The 21,324-nt window shown below is 38.9% G+C and overlaps 1 protein-coding gene and 1 pseudogene across 1 annotated transcript in view; both read right to left on the reverse strand.

Moving 5' to 3' along the window:
- LOC143562828 (zinc finger protein VAR3, chloroplastic-like) overlaps positions 1-21,324 on the reverse strand; it is a 145,707-nt gene that overhangs the window by 33,862 nt on the left and 90,521 nt on the right. The window lies entirely within an intron of this gene.
- LOC143562830 (receptor-like protein EIX2) lies at positions 544-4,901 on the reverse strand (annotated as a pseudogene).

A 21,324-nucleotide genomic window follows, 5' to 3' on the forward strand; every position in this document is an offset into this window, starting at 1 on the left:
AAATTATACATTTTAACTTTCTGGGCTAAATGATTCCTGATGGGCTTATCATTCTCTGCCGTTGAGTGAGCTACATTAAACTGGTGGGGAGGATTATATATGGAGGAGGGCATATAAACAATAATTCTAGGAATTTTACCAGCTTCAGTTTTTGTGGTTCTTGAGTAAAGTTATTTAGAATTAGACACACATAAGGCGTTTGATAAAATGACAAGACAAATTTGCTGGCATGGGTTATCCTAGTATTATGTATTCATTTCGCAGGAGACTAAAGAAAGAACGAGAAAGAGTCCGAGATTGATTCTCTGAACAACAGTTGTTACCTCTTTTTGGATTGCCTTTCGGTCATCATCATTGCTGTTGTTGCTCTTTCAATTTGTTTCTTTTCACAACTACACTGCAAAATCGAATTCAAATTAATACCGGGTGAGACCGAAACTATGAACTGAATGGTATTCAAACAAATAGCAAACCTGTTTCAGTCACATGATTCTTATGTTATGCATTTCTGGTCTTCGGTCAACTTCCTTTGTCACCTGCATGTATTCCATCTCATGTATTACAATATTTCTATTTATATAATACACACCCATGGTTGAAGTTATATAGTACAACATAAGTATTCAAAAGCAAAATAATATGTTTTTTTATATATATTATCATTTATAAAAATCTATTTGGCTTCTCTGCCCCTTTTAATTTTGGAAATTCTCACAGAAACCATCACGAATATCTTATCCATTGCCACCTCTGCAATCTTAAACAGCTTCTGTCTCCATTGCTTCTTGAATGACAGGACTCCAATAACACCCCAAAAACCTGTTGCAAATCCACCTGTTATGTCCAAGTAAAACCAAACATTATTTGGCTTTTTTTTGCTTTTTGTAGTTGGCGGCTTTTCATGATTGGAACAGTTATTTAGTAGAGGGGCGCCGCATAGATCCCTGTTACCAGCATATATTGATGGGTCGGTAAGTGTTTGCAATTGATTTCCGGTTGGAATTCTTCCTGACAGGTTGTTGTGTGACAAATTCATATAGCTTAAAAAGTTCAAAGCTGCCATGCTTGGAGGGATCATCCCAGTTAATTGGTTGTCTGAGATATCGAGAGAATTTAACGCCTTCATGTTTCCAATGCCATCTGGAATCCTCCCACACAAGTGATTATGAGACAAATTGAGACCCATCAACAAAACAAGAGCAGTTACCTCAGGAGGGATTTCTCCTGTAAGTTTATTACTTGAAAGGTCCATGTTAACAAGTAACTTCATCGTCTTTGTATATTCAAGATTCGTTCCTTTCATGACCTGCATCACATTGATGAACTGAACCATAATCCCATCATCAATGTACATTCCCTCTTCAAAATCTTGTTGTCTATCGTGAATCATCCCACTCAAGTTTCCAAAACAACGAGGGATGGATCCTCTTAAGTTGTTGTGTGCAATGTCTAAAATATGAAGATGTGGGAATTTGCATAACGATTGAGGAATACCTCCTGTAAAACGGTTTTTATGCAACCTGAGAATCTTCAAATGTGTAAGATTTTCTCCAATCCATAATGGTATGTTTCCAGAGAATTCATTATCACCCAAATCCAAAACTATCAAGGATCTCAATTTACCCAAACTGGGTGGAAGTTCGCCACTGAAGTTATTATCATTCAGTTTTAGCCATTCTAATGATACAATGTTTCCTAAAGAACTTGGAAGAACTCCAGACAACCCGTTTGAACTAAGTATAAGCATCACCAAGTTTTGTAGATTCTCTACACAGTAAGGAATATTCCCAGATAACCGATTACTGGAAACATCGAGATGTCGCAAGCGTGTACTTTGGCACAGTGACCTTGGAAGTGACCCATTGAAAAAGTTGTCATGTAGAAGCAAATACCCCGTATATTCGCTAAAACGAAGGTTTGTCAAAGATCCACTGAGGTTGTTATGAGAGAGATTTAATTCATCAAGCATGGGCATCTTCCACAACTCTGTTGGTAGAACTCCATGTATGCTTGCATTAGACAACACCAACCGCTCAAGCCTCTTCTGAGTTTGAAACCACCGTGGAAATCCGTTTGTAATGTTGCAAGATTTAAGGTTAACAGTTCTTAATTGGAACGGAGGCACCCACTCATGTGAGAAATTGAAGATCAACTTATAATTAGAAGATGCATTCAAGTTCTCCAACATCGAGAGATTAGCAAAATGGGCATCAGAAACCACTCCTTCTAAAGAATTATCTAACAGAACTAAATCAACGAGTTTACTGAGTTGCCCAATTGAAACTGGGAGACTTGTTAGCAAGTTTGCTGACATATCCAAATATTTTAATGAATCTAGTCTTCCTAGAGATGTTGGGATTGGACCTGTTAACCGGTTTGATTGCAGACTCAACCAAGTTAAACCTTTTAATCTTCCAAATGATTCTGGGATAGAACCGGTTAAATTGTTTTGAGACAGATCTAAAGCTTCTAATGATCTTAATCTCCCCAAAGCTTTAGGGATTGAACCGGTTAAAGAGTTAGACGTGAGTTCTAAGACTCTTAAATAGGTTAGACTTCCAAGAGATTCTGGAATTGAACCTGTCAAACTATTATCCCTGAGCTCCAAGACGATTAAATTGGCCAGTCTTCCAAGCGATTCTGGAATTGAACCTCTTAAACTAGTAAACATGATATTTAAGACCCTTAAATTGGTTAATCTTCCTATAGAATCTGGAATTGAACCTGTTAAATTGGTTTCTATGAGCTCCAAGACTCTTAAATTAGTTAGTCTTCCAAGAGATCCTGGAACCGAATCTGTCAAACTGATTCCTTCGAGCCTCAATTCTCTTAAATTGGTTGGTCTTCCAAGATATTCTGGAATTGAAACTGTCAAATTGTTTCCCAAGAGCATCAAGACTCCTAAATTAGTCAGACTTCCAAGAGATTCTGAAACTGAATCTTTCAAACTGATTCCTCCGAGCTGCAATTCTCTTAAATTGGTTAGTCTTCCAAGAGATTCTTGAACTGAAACTGTCAATAAGCTGCTTCCCTGAAGTGTCAAGACTCTTAAATTAGTTAGTCTTTCAAGATATTCTGGAATCGAGCCGTTAAAATTAACGAATATTGAATACAATGTCTCTAAAGCATATTGGGAACATTCAGACGTGTTTGATGATGGACTTATCATTTCTTTTCCAAAATAATCAACTGATAAGCTTAACTCCTTGAGATGACACTGTCTCCAAATCCCAATAACCTCAATGCTCTTAAAGTTATTGTCATAAACATGGAGCTTTAGAAGGTTAGGCATGACAGGAATTGACGAGTTCAAACTGTTATATGAAAGCAAAAGGACTCTCAGTGAGGTGATGTTCATTAATTCAGGTGGAAATATTCCTCCAATTGAATTCTCTATAAGATCAAGATATTGCATGTTAGGTAGGGCACTGAAATTAAGATAAGTGGGTGAAAAGTGGGTATTGTGAAGGCCACAATCTAACATATGCAATGCCAATAAGGAAGGGAGTGTGTTTAACAGCTGTAGAGAGTTCCATTCCAGACTAAGATTATACAATGAAAGATCAAGGAATGTTAAGAATGTCATGTTTTGAAAAAAGTGTGGGAGTTGACCTTCAAAATTGTTGAAACCAAGATCAAGATGTTGGATGTTGGGAAGTATGCCACTTGAATTAAGATGTGGACCAAGATCAACGTTAGAAAGTCCACACCCACTCAAACTTAAAAATGTTAATGAAGGAATTACGTGAAATACCATATCAATATTTTTTGCTTTAGAAAGATCCACTTCACTCAAGTCAAGATGATCGAGTGAGGAGAGGCTAGAAACCCATGCCACATCATTTGCAATGAGCCCTTGAAAGTAATAAGGTGAATGAAGATCAAGAACCTTCAAATTGGAAAGATTTCCAATGTGATGGGGAATAATACCACTAAAGCTTGCATGAGAAAGATTGAGGTAACTTAACTGCTTGAAGGATCCAATGAATTCTGGAATCTCACTTCCTTGAAAATCATTCCCACTCGATGTTTCAGATGCCTCAACTTGGCTAAATATGTGTTCACCTTATCACCTTCTAAGTAGCATTTTTCTGTGTAGTAGTAGTCGTAGTAGTCGTCCATAACATCCCCTTGATTTCACCTTAGATGGAGCCCAACAACATTCCCAGTGGCGCCATCACAACGGACACCTTCCCACGAGCAACAATTAGTCCCGACCCATGACGAGAGCACCCCGCACTCATCTTTAATGCTATGTTTGAACTTGAGTAGCGCCTGTCTCTCTTGCTCATGGCAGCTTCTTGTTGAATTTTGTGCACCGAGACACGTGTATTCAGTTGCAACCAAAAACATGCTTAAGAAAACGAGATGAAGCCCCGTAACCCGCTGATTTCCCATCATTCAACCTCAACTTATTAGAAAAAAATGAGTCGAAATATGAGTTGGAATGATGAACAAACTGCATTAAGTAATAATTGTGTTGATGGAGGGGTCCATATGGCCCATGGAAGACTTCACAAGTCGTTGTGGATGTATCAAGGCATCAATTGGGCTACCTTTCGTTTTCTCCACAAATTATTAATTTATTATTCCCAACTATATATATCTTGAGTATAGACTATTGAATCACATTCATATAGTATCTTTGTTAAGCTAGTAAAACGGCCAGGCCGGCCATGCTAAGTAACAGGTCAAAACGAGCTGTTTTAGAAACCGTCAATTTGGTTCGGGTCATAATCTGAGCTGTCATTTTGGAAAATAATATGTATTAAAATGGATGCACCCACTATTTTTTTATAGCGGATGGTGGGAATGGGTGGAGACGATGCTACTTGTGGCGGCATCATGGGTTGTGTAGGTGGCTACGTGAGCGGTGAGAGTGCGATGCAGGTGTTAGGGATGCAAAAGACATATACAGGAGGGCTATTTACAAAGCTACAAATATAATGAGAACCAATAAAAAATAATCCATTTATTTATGTATTTTTCTAAAATTCTAACAAATCATATATTTATGTTTTCGTATATAATAAACATCCACACACAAGCGTATAAAACTTGCAATGAGTAATAGAGATTGTGGAGACAGCAGGGAAATTAATTAATTAATTTATTACAATAAAAAAACCAGTTAGTCTTTCAATTATACACTCTCCACAAAAATTGTTGTTATAGTTATAACATTACCATTAAATGTGATGTTATGACAGTACACCATTACTATTACATACACCATTACTATTACATATTGGCCCTGTTACATTCGAGCCACTAAACATTTTTTTGTAGTCAAGTAAACTTACGGTTTCCTCCATATATGTTCTTGATATTTAGCTTCTGCATCTTTCGGCCTTTCACCAATGCACTTTTGACACACAACAAATAAATAAAAATATACATTAGACTGAATATGTTATACTTAACTAAACGTTTAATTTGCTTAAACACTAACACAAACATGTTTAATAAATGCCTTACACGACACAATTAACATGATTAATGTGATCAGATATAACCAGTTCAATCACATGAATGACCTTGACCCGTTTTAACCCTTTTAACTTCATGTTGTGTCGTGTCAAAACTTGTTGGCTCCGGTTATGGTAATCGGTAGCATTTTGACACATTCTTCCTATTTAAGCAACTAGTAGTTGACCCGTCCGGTGGACGGGAATATCAACTTAGAAATGTGATTACATTAATTAATTTAGTAACAAATGTGACGGTTTGGTTACTTTCCAACACATTTTGGGAGTTACGGGTTCGCGGGAATAGCAAATAAAATAAAATTGTATTACTTAAACGGGATGCACAATGCTTACCTTTTTTTAGAGTTTGAAATTAAATTATTTCAATGAAGGCAATAGGCCCAAACATTGTGTATGAAAACACAATAACGGTTATAAGTAACATTCGTGTTGCATGTAAGCCTTGTTTTAGGTATTAATGGTATTTTGTAAAACAAATAATGCATCACTCATATCTTGTTCAAACCTGTCTCAACCTTAATAACTAAAATCAGAAACACATAATTGGCAGCGCGTGTTTGTTTGCCTCTGAATGGAATCATTCAGAGGCTCAAGTATGAATCGGTAAGATATAGTGGTGTTGGGTTGAATATAATAAACTCAAAACAATAACATTTTTGTAAAACATAATACACTCATTTCAATACCATTAAAATAAAAAAACACTCAAATGAATTATAAGGTTCTATACTAAATTATAGGTTCAATTGGAAATTTCGTAAGTTTGTTAACCAAGTACCAACTACCATCACCACTTCAATTTCAAGCATGCACTTCATAACGGTCTTAAAAATGGCAGGCCAAAGTAACGACTCAAAACAACATGAAACCAGCAAAATCTGCAACAAAAAGTCAACCTAATGATCTCAAAAGACAATTAAGTGAAACACAATGATAGAGAACCAGAATTTGATGAGAATGTGAATGTGATGCATATTATAAGTTGTCAGTTATCGTTGGAACAAAACAAAAACATATCTGAATCGGATGTAAATGTGACGAGTGTTGGTTAATATACAAGTTTAACTTAAGAGAATTAGACTACAATCAGAGTTTAGATCAAATGATGCAGGCATGGGCAAGTTGCTTTAATTGATCATGTTACAATGAGATTTAGCTTTTAAAAAGACCATTTATTAAGAATTAAGAACACGAACTAAAGCAACAACTATTGTAATAGTTGTTAAATAATCAAATTGTATCAGAACATATTTGAGCCATGCTCAGTAACTGTCTATAGACAAACTTGGATAGTAGAAGAACACATCCAAAAAATCAAATCATCATATTCATATGATAAATAAAGTAAATAAACAAAGTGCTAGTAAAAAGGAATTCCAGTAAAACTATTTACCAGAGGTTCGGAGATAAGGTTCTATGAGTGCCTTGTTCATCGGATAAACCTGCATTGTAACCTATAATAAAAAAGATCATCAATTGTTACCAAAAACACAAATAAGAAATAAAATCATATAATAAAATAATCACCTTATTTGGTATAGGCACATCTAATTCTTCACAAATGGAGACAATTGCATCTTTCAAAGTGACACGATCAATAACTTCAAAAAACATTGGGAAGTTGATCTTTTGGTGGCTGTGGCATCAGCTCATAGGCTTCTGCTCCTCCACCACCCATGCGCATCGATTTTCCTGTAAATTACCATTTTACCCTTAATAAGAAAAAAATATATAATTAAAATTCTGCTCCCAAATGCTTCAGTTATTCATGACAATCACATCAAAAACTATGATTTTTATAGACCAAACAACTCTCATACAAAAGTCAACAATACTAAAATAGTCTAAATTAAAATAAAAAAAAGAGTTAAATTTGCTTAAAAAGACAAAACAGATTATGATCATCAAATTTTCAATATATCCCAACCATTGATTTATAAAATTTGACTTTGACTAAAAGCTCTAAGGATAAAAACAAAATAGCCAGATATGAGTTTTTTTGGTTTCAAGTCAAGTCAGTCTAAAACGGCTAAAATGCCTAAATATGTCTCCGTTAAAAAAAGTATAAAATGGTCATATAATGAAAATTTGGGCAAAATATTACTCCAGAGGTTTAGTCGTGCTATTGAAGAGAAATTCTTGCCAATGTTGCAGAAACTGTTTTGAGAACGAAGCAAGTCATAAATTGTTTTTTCGGGTTATGCCGTTGCAGGTCAGTTTTGAGGTCTTAGTAAATCACAGCAAATGGGTTATAACTTATAAGTCTCAAAGTGAAAAGAGTCATGGGCATGCCTTGAATTAGTGTAATGTGCAGTTTTGACCATCCTATATCAAGTTGTACTATTAAATTGAAAGCATAATCGTAAGAAAGTGTACAATTATATTAACAACATAGCTGTAACAAAATGTACAATTATATTAAAAGCATAACCAGAATGTTAACATTCTCTATGCATTCAAGCTAGTACATGTGCACAGGTCAAGGGTCCACAAGCCTACCATTACAAAACCTAGGAACTAAGAGCGCAAGAAGCGGAGACTTCTAATAACTATGGCTAAAACACTATGAATGGAGAATTAACTGACATTGACGGTTGTCGAAGATAATTATGACCGATGCTTGTTGAGCTATAGCATTAACTCTAGTAATCAAAATCAGTTATGAGACTCAATAATCGAATAAAGTGAACAATGTAATAAAATTCATCGTGTTAGTATCTGACTAATATATATACTGTAATTAGCAGTGAAAACAATAACATAATGATTAGAAACTGACTAATATGAAAAAGAGGTAAGAAATTACATGATGCGGGGTGTGTGTTTGATTTGGGAGGTGTTAGGGCACGGAAATTTGGCATTGTGGATACGTTATCCTAGCATATGTCTGGATCAGTTATCCTTAGCATGTATTCCAGATCATATCAGGGCCAAGGATCCTCAATACTTATTACTAATTAACGGTTGTTCTCATGTGTAGTCTTGTATTTAGCAGGTGTAACGGTTAGAAGACTCAGTCTATCCACTAACTCGCATTTAAGAAGATATGGCACGTGGTCAAATGGCTGTAACACGTTTAGTGGGGATAATGGCGGATTTATATGACTTCTTGTTGAGTCACAAATAATTGAGTGCTGAGGATATGTTATTCTTGAAGACGTGTCTGGATCAATTATCCTTCTGAAGAGTTCCAGAGCTATGCCAGGATCAAGGATCCTCAGTAATTGGTGTTGTTAACGGTTGTTTCTAATATAAAGGTAGATATTTATCAAGTGCAACGGCTCTAAGATGTGGTCTACCTAATATTTCGCTACAAGGCACCTCCAGCACGTGGTCAAAAGTGAAGACTAAGCTAGTGGGAGTAGTGCCATAAAAATAGGAGTTAGTTAGCTTTTATTTTTATATATAATTGAGATATGATCGATTAGAAACTCACTTGTATTCTCACACACACTAGAGCAGAAACAATAACTCTCTCTACACAATAGCATTCTATTGTAACATCGATCACAATCTCCAAACACCTGTAACCTTTTTTGTGATTAATAAATTGTTGATTGACGAGTTGTCATCACCCGGGGTTTTTTTCTTTGATCTAAACAAGATCAAAGGGTTTTACCTCGCAACAAATCGTCGTGTTCATCTCAATTTCGTTCATATATTCGTTGTTATCATTTTAGCACTAAACCTCACATAATAGATTTGGATACATTATCCTTAGCAGATTTTTATCCAAAACAGCTATAACCTCCCACGAAGAACATGGACGAAAAAAGAGGGGGTGAAACCTCGGGTAACTGCATGCAAAACTGCCATTTGAGTTATATAATACGGCTATGATTTAATCTCAGTGATTATCTATGGCTGAGATTCAAGGAAACTCTTCTCTAGCCATATAATATATAATTAAAATATATAACACAATCAAAAATGTGTTGGTGTGAAAAAAGAAAAAAAAAACAACTTAGGGACTTACGAGGGGCACTCCCACTCTCCCTGCCTCTTGGGGCGTTGCTCTTGGCAACGAAAACACTTTGTGTTGCTAGCAAAATTCATAAGTTGACACCTAAACAAATAATATCAAAGTTCATAGGTTAAAAACTATTTGCATATACTTTACAAATTGTGTGTATAGATTTCTTGTTGTGGGCAGTTCCAGTCTGCTTTCTTCATTTCAACATCATTTGTTCCAACCCTCTTTGGCCCCTCTGTAGGTTCCCAGCCGGATCTACACGGAAATATCTCGTTCTACTTAGGTGCTGAATTCTTACGTAAGACGATACGAGTGTAGAATCGATATACATTAAACACAAGCAAACACACGTTACAATAAACAAAGAACACGTTGTATTGCAACCAATTACACATGATTCACCGATCACCTATTTCACGAACTGAACAACTGATTACGAATAACCAGTAGGCTAAACCTATATATCATACGACAACTTCGCCTAATATGTTTAGGCGAAGTTGTCACTAACTTCGCTTGTTCCACAAGTTCGCTTATATCAGGCGAACTTGTGAGACAAGTTCGCTTAAACATAAATACAAAACATACTAACTCGATTACAGACACTAGATATTGAACTATTGACATCATGTACCAACAGACTCCCCCTTGGCAGTAGCTTCATATCTCTTTCTTCAAACACGTGTCTCGTAATCCCAAAAATCTTGTATCTTCCATCTTCAAGCATGAACGCCTTCTCGTACGCAAACTGAAACTACTCTTTGATATTTCTTTGCTTCTTCTTTCCAAGCAGGAATGTAAAATATCTTTTTCTCGTTCAGCACCTGCAGATCAGCTTGAGACAAATTCACTAAATGCATAGGATCATATACTCTCATCAGCTCTTGTTCATCTTCATCCTCCATTACTGCTTCAGCTGTTTCACTATCAACGTACCACCATTTTAGATCCTTTAGCACGTCCTTGGGCATTTGTTTCATCGGCACTTCTTTTAAGCACCGGATCGGCTTATACTTCATTATCATCCAAGTTTTGCCATCTGCTCTCATTCCTCTGTCTCTGTCTTCAACGAGCTTTCCTTTCTGCGGTTTCAACAGCTCGAACTTTTTCTCCTTTATGCTTTCCTTCCAGACTATCTTTCCAATGATCCTAGCCATGTTATCATCACTCTTGTTGTTCAACCCCAACCTGGCTAAGTCCTTCACTTCACATTCAGGCAACGTATTCAACGATCTCAACAACCTCTTGAAATACTGAACCCCATCATACCGTTTAATCACAAAAAACCTCAACTGCTCATCATATAACCAGCATATAATCCCCTTTTCTTGAACATAGTAGGGACCGCCGGTTTCTTAGTCTTTACGAACCACTGAGCGTAGCCTTCTTTCCATCTTGGCTGCTCCTCCCATTCTGTCTCATCACATCCCGTATCTTGACCCAAATCTGACTTTTCAACTTCTGGAATTTCATGTTCAATGTTGTCCTCCACAATCTCTCCTTCTTCAACTTCATCGTCAATCACAATCTCAGCCCCTATCTTCTCTATCTCCTCCAACGGTAACACATCCTCATCACCTATAACATCATCATCCAACACCTCCTCAGCCTCCACAACCACCACATCATCACCCCCTGAACTGCCAGCTGCACTCGTTGACTCCCCCTGAGATGTGGAAGTCCCAAGAGCTTGTTCAGTTCTTGGCAACTCTCCACCTGCATCTTTCGATGCATTGGGATCATCGTCTCGATCGTTACGCTTCTTCGTCCTCAGCTCGTCACCCTTACAGCTCGTCTCCCCCTGAGATACCAAGAACTGTTTCAAGGCATCAAATATTTTACCATGCTCGATAAGGAGGGACGACTGAATCTGATTCTCCGCAACGAGGCGCTGAATAGCATGAGTCTGGATAAGATTTACCCTTGATTGTTCTGCCATGACCCTTTCCAGCGCTGCTATTCTTTCCGAGTCGGATAAGGTTGCATCGAAATCAAACCTCATATGTGATATGTCTTGAGCGTACGGAGGAGGGATTCCCAATGTAACCGGCACCTCAGAAACAGGTGGAAACGTAACCGCAGGTGGTATCGTAACCGACAACCCTGCAGTGGCAACAACTGTCGACTCAACAAACCTTGCTACGACCTCCGATGGAGTAAGAGTTGGAGGTGGCAAGGACACAATCTCCGGAGCCGAGAGCTGGAATGTAGTGGGTGGGATGCCGAAGGAAGATGAGGTAGTCACCACAGGAACATCCGCGGCACTTAACCCTGTAACTGGTAGTGATGAAGGGACCATAGTCATACCAGACAGTGCGGGTGGAGTGAAACGAACCACCCTTGAGCTCTCACCAGCTCCCGAACCTACACCTGCCCTTTCCCTTCTCGATCTACGGACCAACCGATGTAAATCTTCCTCAAAGTCCGAATCACTGTCATCGGTGTCTCTCTTCCTCTTCCCGTGAATTCTTTCTTGAGTAATCAGAATCTGTCTTGCTTCATTCACATCATCATTTGAAGAGTCAGAATCAGTCTCCGTCGTAGCTGTCATAGCCACATCCACACTAGTAACCCGTGCAACCGAGACTTGCACCTCTTCCTCTGGATCAACACGTTCCATATCGAAGAAACCTTGGCCGCCAAAAGCAGCTTCAAGGTCTACATTTTCCTCCGGTGCCACAACAGGAGCAGCAGGTAAAGCTTGTTGTACCTCAGGTGGTGGTTGAGGTGCTCCAGCCTGTTGTGGTGCCGGATCCCGAAACTCGTCCCCACGAGCTGGAACATACTCTGGGTTGATCAAGTACCCAAATAATGGAGTATGTCGAGGACAGAGCTCAGGTTTGCTTCTTGCACTTGATGATCTACACTGAGCGAAGATTTGCTTGCTGACACTTTCCACATACCGAATCGGACGGCGCTGAGGTAACGAGGGGGCCACGTGATTCAAGATCATTTGAAGGAATCTTGGGTACATTAAGAATCTCTCACGCGCCACCGCTCGTCTTTGACGGTCTATCTCGTAGAACACCATCTGACTAAAGCTATAACGCTTGTTGTAAGTCAGTGCAGTCATTGCCGACTACATGGTCGCACCCATTCCATCCGTACCGGCCTTTCTCCCCGACATACACACGATCATCACGTGCATAAGAAAGCGCCATTGGTCTAACAAGAACCCCTTTCGTCTTTGAGTATCCTCCAATGGACCAGAATAGCCCATTCTCAGAAAAGCACCATCTCTGAATGGAGCCACGAAGTCGGTAGGGTCATTTCTCGTTTCATCCCTAAACTGCAAAGCCACCCTGATTTGCTCAGACGAGAACTGCACTACCTGATTGTTAACCGTTGCACGCATGACTGGGGGCTCGACTCGACAATCATATTCCACTGTCTTCCAGAAATCTTCTATGTTTGGTAGGGAGATGGGCAGTGTTGTAGTAATAGCGTGGAAGATACGCGAGCGGATAAGAAACGTGATGATCTCGCTGAAATCATCAACACCGCTCGCATCCGGGTCTAGAGTAATGTACATGTTATGCCCCGGGAAAAACTGTCGGTTGTTGTCTCCACCTTCATCACCACCTGCACCACCTGCTCCAGCTACAGCTGCCATTTCTGCAACAAAAACAGTCTAAGTTAGAGAATCGTCAAGTCAAATCACAAGTTCGCCTGTTACCATGAGCGAAGTTATGATTTATTCTGTATAGGCGAAGTTAGGGGTGGGGTGAAGTTGGTAATAACTTCGCCTTAACTTTAACTTCGCCTGATAAATGTTATATAAATAAAAAAAATAAAAGGGCCAGGCGAAGTTAATGATAACTTCGCCTAACCACAACTTCGCCTCATATACAGTTAAATAATTAAATATCAGGCGAAGTTAAACCTTAGGCGAAGTTAAGGATAACTTCGTCTAAACTGTAACATCGCCTGAATCTGAAGCGGCAACAGTATAGACAGCAAAAAAAGGTGAATTTTATGAGTTTGATGATTGTGGACTCTACAAAACATGTGTTTGAGGAGATCACGACGATCAAGATGATTACGAACACGTGAAAATAAGTTTGAAAAGCGGGTGTTGAGGGTTCGAATGAACGGGGTCACGAATCGGGTCGAAACGACCTTTGTTTAACGTCAATGTCATAGATTATACGATATGATGACACTACACACCTTTAAATCGGATTAGAAACTGAGAAAAACAACCAGATGTGATTCGAGAGATAACTTCGCCTTGGTTAAAGGATGATAAGTTCGCCGGGTTTAAAAATAATACTGAGTTTGACCAAAAATTTCTTTATATAGGGTCAAGGTTATACAGGCGAAGTTAGGGATAACTTCGCCTATCCCATAACTTCGCCTGTTTAAACAACTTCGCCTATATTAAACTTTACAAAACAAACCCTTATAATTTGAACAATTTGCAATTAACTTTTAAAACTTCCTTTAAAGAGTTAAATGATACGATCAAAGACCAAGTAACCAGGTATAAAATCATAAAACGACATAAGTAGAATAAAATTTAGAGATAAAGTACACGGGATCAAATTTCAGTCTCAACAGAGACTACCACGTTTTAGAAAAGATCCGAACAGGAATCATACTAATTAAGTGACTGTCACACAGATCCATGTTCAGCTGTATTATGACATAAAGAGACAGGTTGTAAGCAGGTAAACAAACTTAGTATGGTTTTCATCGCTTCTGTGATACGGATTAGGTTCAATTAAGCTCAAAATTTAAATGGACGACACATCAGAGATGATGATGTCTCCTATCTATTCTCAAAGCGTATTTGGCTTTCCCCAAGTCACCCCGAGTTAACCTCGACCCGTAGTGTCTGATTAAATAGTAAGTACACGTCGATCTGTAGAGTCTTCTTCCCGTTCTCTTTCTTGCATCTTGATTGAGAAGTATTAACATTATAAGCTCTAGAATGTCTCAATAACATATAATAAATTATTTATTTATTTATTTTTATTTATTTATTTATTTTTTTTAATAAATATTTACACAGTTTCAGAGTAGTAAACAACTGCAAGTCCCGAATCTGGATCACTGCAGTTTCTTGCCACGCTATCTTCACGAGAATCAGAACACTCACGGGCTCGTGTATGACTGGGTAATCGCTTTTCTGCCTATCATTCGGAAAGATATATATGAAGACATGCACAACTCTTAAGGAGTTTCCACGTAAGATCGAGGAGATTTAGTTAGTATCACTTCTACTTTTACGCACCATAAAAAGCTACCATGACATACAATGACTGTTCTAAAGTCTTTTAGGCCTAATAACTTCACTAGTTAAGCACACAGAATCAGTTTGTCCATCACTTTCCAAGGTTGGATCAATTTTCTTTTAAACATTGTATAGATACTTCTTACGAAGCAGTAGACTTGAAAAATTATTTCATCTCCCTTTTAAAAAAAATTTTAACTTCTATCGCCCCGATCAAGTCGAAGTCTTCAGGTAAACGGCTATCCTGAAGATCCAATGGATCTGCTGGACCGGCCACATACGAGTATGTGTCCTTCTAACTAAGTATGAACGACTAATTTTCAGCGAAAGAATAAAAACACATCATAAACCGCCCCGGTCACTTTCAGTCATCTGGTTAATGGCTATCCTCATACTCTACAGGTAGAAATGAGGACCAAACATATCCGAAGATATGTCCTTCAAACTGAAGCAACCGACATAATTCTAAGCGATAGTGACGTTTTTTTTTTAAGTAAAAACGAAAAACACGGTTACTCGGGATTGATCATCCCATTTAGCTCAACAAGGTTTTGAAAACGAGTTTTGTCAAACGCTTTAGTAAACAAATCAGCGAAATTATCTAACGAATCAACCTTTTCGAGCATTATCAATTTCTTCTCAGCACAATCCCGTATAAAATGATGACGGATGTCAATGTGTTTAGTTTTGCTATGCTTTACGGGATTGTTAGTTACTGAGATAGCAGCAGTGTTATCTATGCAAATAGGAGTATGAGTGAAATTCAGACCGTAATCGCGCAATTGCTGTTGTATCCAAAGAACCTGGGAGCAGCAGTTCGATTCTGCCATGTATTCTGCTTCACAGGTAGAAATGGCGACTGAGGTTTGCTTCTTGCACTGCCATGACACTAATCTGCCTCCAAAAAACTGACATCCACCCGTTGTCGACTTCCGATTCTGATTGCATCCTCCATAGTCAGAATCCGTGTAGGCGACTAACTCCAAGTCTCCTCCTTTCGTGTACCACAACCCTAGCTTAGGCTTGCCTTTGAGATACCGCAATATCCTCTTCACACCCTTCATGTGAGATTCCTTTGGGTTTGCCTGAAAACGAGCACAAAGACAAACTGCAAACATAATATCAGGTCTAGATGCAGTTAAATACATTAAAGAACCTATTATTGCCCGATATTGGGTGGGGTCCATGTCTGCATCACTGTCTGAATCAGCACCCAGTTTATGGTTGACGCAAACTAGAGTATCAAATGGAGTGCTGTCCTCTATCTTGAAGCGTTTGAGAACGTCTTGGACATATTTAGTCTGATGAATGAACATCCCATCTTTTTTCTGATCAACCTGCAATCCTAAAAAGAAAGTTAGTTCACCCATAGCACTCATTTCAAACCTCAATTTCATGACGGCTTCAAACTCCTGACACATTGCGACTTTTGATGCAGCAAAGATGATGTCGTCCACGTAGACTTGAACCAGAAGAAAGTCTCTTCCTTGTCTCTTAACGAACAGTGTGCTATCGATCTTCCCCCTTTCAAATCCATTCTCAAGCAAGTAATCGGATAGAGTTGCGTACCAGGCACGAGGGGCCTGATGTAGCCCATATAGCGCTTTACTTAGCTTGTACACGTGATCAGGAAAGTCTGGGTCAGGAAAACACGGAGGTTGCTCAACGTACACAACCTCATCGACTTTACCGTTAAGAAACGCACTTTTCACGTCTAACTGGAACACCTTCATCTCCTTGTGTGCAGCAAATGCCAAAAACAATCGAATCGCTTCCAATCTCGCCACAGGAGCAAACACTTCATTGTAGTCGATCCCTTCTTGCTGATTAAAACCTTTTACAACCAGCCTTGCCTTGTTCCTGATAATTATCCCTTTTTCATCTCTCTTGCATTTGAAAACCCATTTTGTGCCAATCGCATGCACATTTTTCGGGTTTGCAACCAAATTCCATACCTCCATCTTCTTGAACTGGGCTAACTCTTCTTGCATGGCTTCGACCCACGAGCTGTCCTTGAGAGCCATTTGATAGTTCTTTGGTTCAATCTGGCTGATGAAGCAGGTGTACAAGCATTCGTTAATGATGCCTGTATCTTTAATGCTCGTGTAAACACAAGTGTGCTCATTCAAGCTTCGTCTTGTTTGTACACCGTCGGACAGATCACCTATTACGTTCTCCAAAGGGTGATTTTTGTGAACACTCGTAGTCGGAACCGAACTGACTTGCAGATTGTCTTCCAGGTTCGAAGATAGCTCATCAATGGGTGATTGTTGTTGAGAGTGAAAAGGATTGAAGAATTCCTCTTCTGTAGAGGTAGCAGGGGTATCGACAGCATTTGACGAGGAAGGGTGACATTCATCGTACTGCGGTCGTTGCATAAAATTTTCTTCCTCATCATAAAGCATCTTCGTAGCTATTCTCTCATCAACTTCTGCACAATCCAAGTAAGGCAAATTAAAAGATTTAAAAAGCCTATCATAGTCGAAAGCCCCAGCGGGTCCCGTGCTTGGTTTTGGTGATTTGTAACTTGTGATGTCAGTGTTACACACCACCTCAACCTTGCTGGTCGATAGATTAAAGACTCGTCTGTTGGGTGTCCCAACAACATATCCGACTAAAATACCTTCGTCGGCTATCTCACCAAATTTTGAGTTCGTCTTTAATACCGAACACGGGGACCCGAATGGATCGAGACCACTCAAGTTAGGCTTTCTACCATGCATAAGTTCATAACATGTTTTATTCAATCTTTTAACAGTTAAAACTCTATTAAGGATATAACAGGCTGTTGCAACAGCTTCAGCCCAGAACACCACAGGAAGTTTAGAATCAGCCAGCATGGTTCTGGCTCCTTCAATTAGCGTTCTGTTCTTCCTCTCAGCCACCCCATTTTGTTGCGGAGTATACGGAGCGCTGTACTGGTGGTCTATCCCTTTCTGTAAGCAGAATATCTCCATCTGATAGTTTTTGAACTCTATCCCATTGTCACTCCTGATGTATTTAACCTTTTTCCCCATAATATTCTCAACCTTGGTAATCAAATTCATTACCAACTGAACCGTTTCATCCTTTGTCTTCAGGAAATATACCCAAGAATATCGAGAGAAATCATCAGTTATCACCAAGCAGTATGATGTTCCACCTAGGCTTTTTACATTCACGGGACCGAAGAGATCCATGTGAAGTAGGTCTAGGGTACTGACTATTGAATTAACCTTCTTGGTGTGATGAGATTTCTTGTGTTGCTTTCCCTTTTTGCACGATAGACATTGGTCTTCAAAGTTGAAATTTTTCAAGGGAACACCCAGCACCAGCCCATTCTTGACAATGTAGTTCATTTTTCGAAGATGTATATGCCCCATTCTTCGATGCCATAACTCGGACTCCGATTCAGTTGCTTTTGACGGAAGACATGATTCTTCTGTTGCCATCTCAGTCGACCTCATGTCCATAACATATATATTCTTTTCCCTTGGAGCCTTCAATACTATCCATGCCTCTGGTATCTTGAAACCAGGATACAGTACGATCGCTTCATTTTTGGTAAAGTGCACAGTGTAATCTTTGTCACAGATCTGAGACACACTCAGCAGATTATGCTTCAGCTCTTCAACGAAATTCACCTTTTCTAACTTCATTTTACCATTAGTCACCGTCCCAATTCCAGTAATTCTACCACCACTCTCTCCAGCAAAACTTACTCTACCTCCCTGAACAGGTTTCCATTCGTGTAACAAATTCTTGTTACCCGTCATGTGCCGGGAACAGCCGCTATCCACAACCCATAGATTGTTTGCAACCCTGTTCAACTGTTCCTGCACGATTAAAGCAAAGGATTAAAATCTGGGGACCCAAGACCTATTGGTCTTGGGTCGATTAAATCTGTTAAAAGGCATACCGTACTTTGGCTGTCCAAAGTTAGTATTAGAATGATTTCTGTAAGTCCTAAAAGGATACCTTCTAGTAGATTGACTATGAGGCCATCCAAACCTTCGTGAATTAAATGAATTATAACTAATGATTTGGTTGTTAACAGGGAAAAACTGAGATCGACTTCTTTGAAAACCTGGATTAGTCCAATATCTGAACTTTGATGAGTTTTCATTCTTACCATTATAGTAATTACTGTTAGTTCTATTCTCAGTTTTCGAAGGCCTCATACCTCTGAATCTCTGATTCAGAGGGCAATCAGCAATCAGGTGTCCTATTTGATTGCATCTGAAACAGCTCCTGTGTTCAACTTTCGTCTCAACAGTTGTTTTAGATGTTGAGGTTGCATTACTGCCCGTTTGTCTAACATATGGTGGGACATATGGGTTTAGTGGAGAATTCTTTTCAGTTGGTTTATGTTCCTCTCCACGTTTTAGTAACACTGCCTCTTCTTTTGTCTCGCTAGACTCGGATGTCTTGTCCGAATTTGATGAGACAGAACTAGGAACAGAAATCTTAACATTCGAAACAGGCTTACTCGTTTCGCTTTTACTAACTTCTGGATCTTTAATCATAACTTTAACAGGAACTGTCTGACCAATTTCAACATCAACAGATTTCTGATTACTAGGATCATAAGTATAGTTATGATTATAAGGTGGTGGAACTTCAGAATATCCAATTCCTCCCCTTTTAACTGGGGAACGTTGATTACTTACGAGGTGATCAAGTATTGCGGAGGAATTTCTAAATTGCTCAAGCTTTCTGTTTAGTTCCACCACTTTCACCTGGTAATCAGCTATCTGTTTATCCCTTTCAGCAATTAGTTTGGTTTTCTCTTCTAACACTTCATAGCTAAGATCAATTACTTGTATTTTTTCAGCTAGACTGGCTTTAAGACTTCTGATATCTTTCTCACTAGCTTTTATTTTTACCGTGTAATTGTTTTCTTTAGTTTTAGTGTAATAATGATATTCTTTTAATGTTCTAAATTGAGCATCCAAACTAACAAACTGATCAGTTATTGTTTTCAATTGTTCAAACAGATTTTCACATTTCGTACAAGGGAGTTTAGAACTTACCTCAGAGAGCTGATCTTTCACCTTTGCCATATAAGCTTGATCTTCTCTTGTCTCTCTGTTTTTTCCTTCAGTTTCGATGTTAACCAAGTTGGCCTGTTCGAACACTTCCTCAACTTGCAGATTCCAATTGTATTCCCCGTTCTGTCTGGATATCATCACCCTATTCTCGTTACTTCCCCCATTCGGTTGTGTTGGCCTGTTCTGACTACGTTCTACTCGTTCATTTGTGCATTCTTTAGCAAAGTGTCCATTCTGTTGACAGTTATAACACCGAACCTTTGACTTATCAAACCCTGGTCTTTCGCCAACAAACTTTCTACCAGTTTTTTTCATAAACCTTTTGACTCTTCTTACTATCATCGCCATCTGCCACTGCAGATCCATCTCCTCCAGATCATCAGCATCGATCTGATCATAGTCTTCGTCTAAAGTTGCAGGGTCAACGATTTTACCTTTAATGTAATTTTCGTAAGAAGAAATGAAAGATGCATAGAGAGCAAACTGCTGTTCAGCAGATTTAACACTCATGGGCATCTGAGAGTAGTTGTTGTTCGGAACACTTGAAGAAAAACTACCCTTTGTTGTTTGAGGTTTAGAAGTATTTGTTCCACCAGCTACGAAACACACATCACCATCCATGTTGAGAGTTACATGACCATCATGAGTTGAGTTAGAGCTCGAGTCTCCTTTTGAGTAGTAAGCAGATGATTCTGAATTCGAACTTGAACTTGAATTAACTTTCGCACCATACATTCCCGGATCCTGAACCTGATCAGTTGGTGTCTCTTTTCGAACCATGTTAAGTTCAAAAGTTCATAGTTTGTTGACTGCTGTTTCCAAGTCAATGTTGGCAAACTCTTTATCTTCTCTCATCAAGACAGTGTACATCTCCCAATTCGGTGGGAGAGCATCAAGGAGTTTTTCCACGATCTCTTCTTCTTTATAGTCAATTGAAAAGTTCCTGAGTTCGGTCATCAAGTGGTAATACCTTGTGATGATATCATCAAGTGACTCATTCTTCAAATGCCTGAACACCGATAATTGGGTTTTGAGTAGCTTAATCTTGGATGCACGTATCCCCACATTACCTTCATATCGGTTTTCAAGCGCTTCCCATAGCTCTCTGGCGGTTTTATATTTCCTGAAGGTGTGAAGAATCTCTTGTGGAAGAGCCATTGTTATCGCAGCATGAGCTTTGCTTTCAGCCTCATACATCTTCTTTTCTTCCTCTTCCATCTTATTGTATTTCTTAATTTGTTCACGACCCTCATACAAAGCCGTTGGTGGAATGTATCCATCTTGAATGCACACCCACATCTTAGCATCTTGATATTTAACATACTGCTCAAACCGATCTTTCCAAGCCACGAAATCGGTACCCTTAAGCATTTTCGATGCCTTAGTAGCTGAGCCTGCTTCCACCTCCATTTTTACCAGTTCCGTAATATTTATGGAAGTCATCTTTGGAAGAAATACGAACGATCACTCGAAGAAACCAACAAAAATATTAAATTATTCTGAACAGTACCAATAGGCGAAGTTAAACTTAACTTCGCTTGATTTTTCAACTTCGCCTGATTAGGCGAAGTTGTGGATAACTTCGCTTAAGTTAAG

The sequence above is a fragment of the Bidens hawaiensis genome, unplaced genomic scaffold (genome assembly GCF_021521415.1).
Source record: "Bidens hawaiensis isolate Kalapana, Puna unplaced genomic scaffold, B.hawaiensis_p1.1 tig00021177_1, whole genome shotgun sequence".
NCBI lineage: Eukaryota > Viridiplantae > Streptophyta > Magnoliopsida > Asterales > Asteraceae > Bidens > Bidens hawaiensis.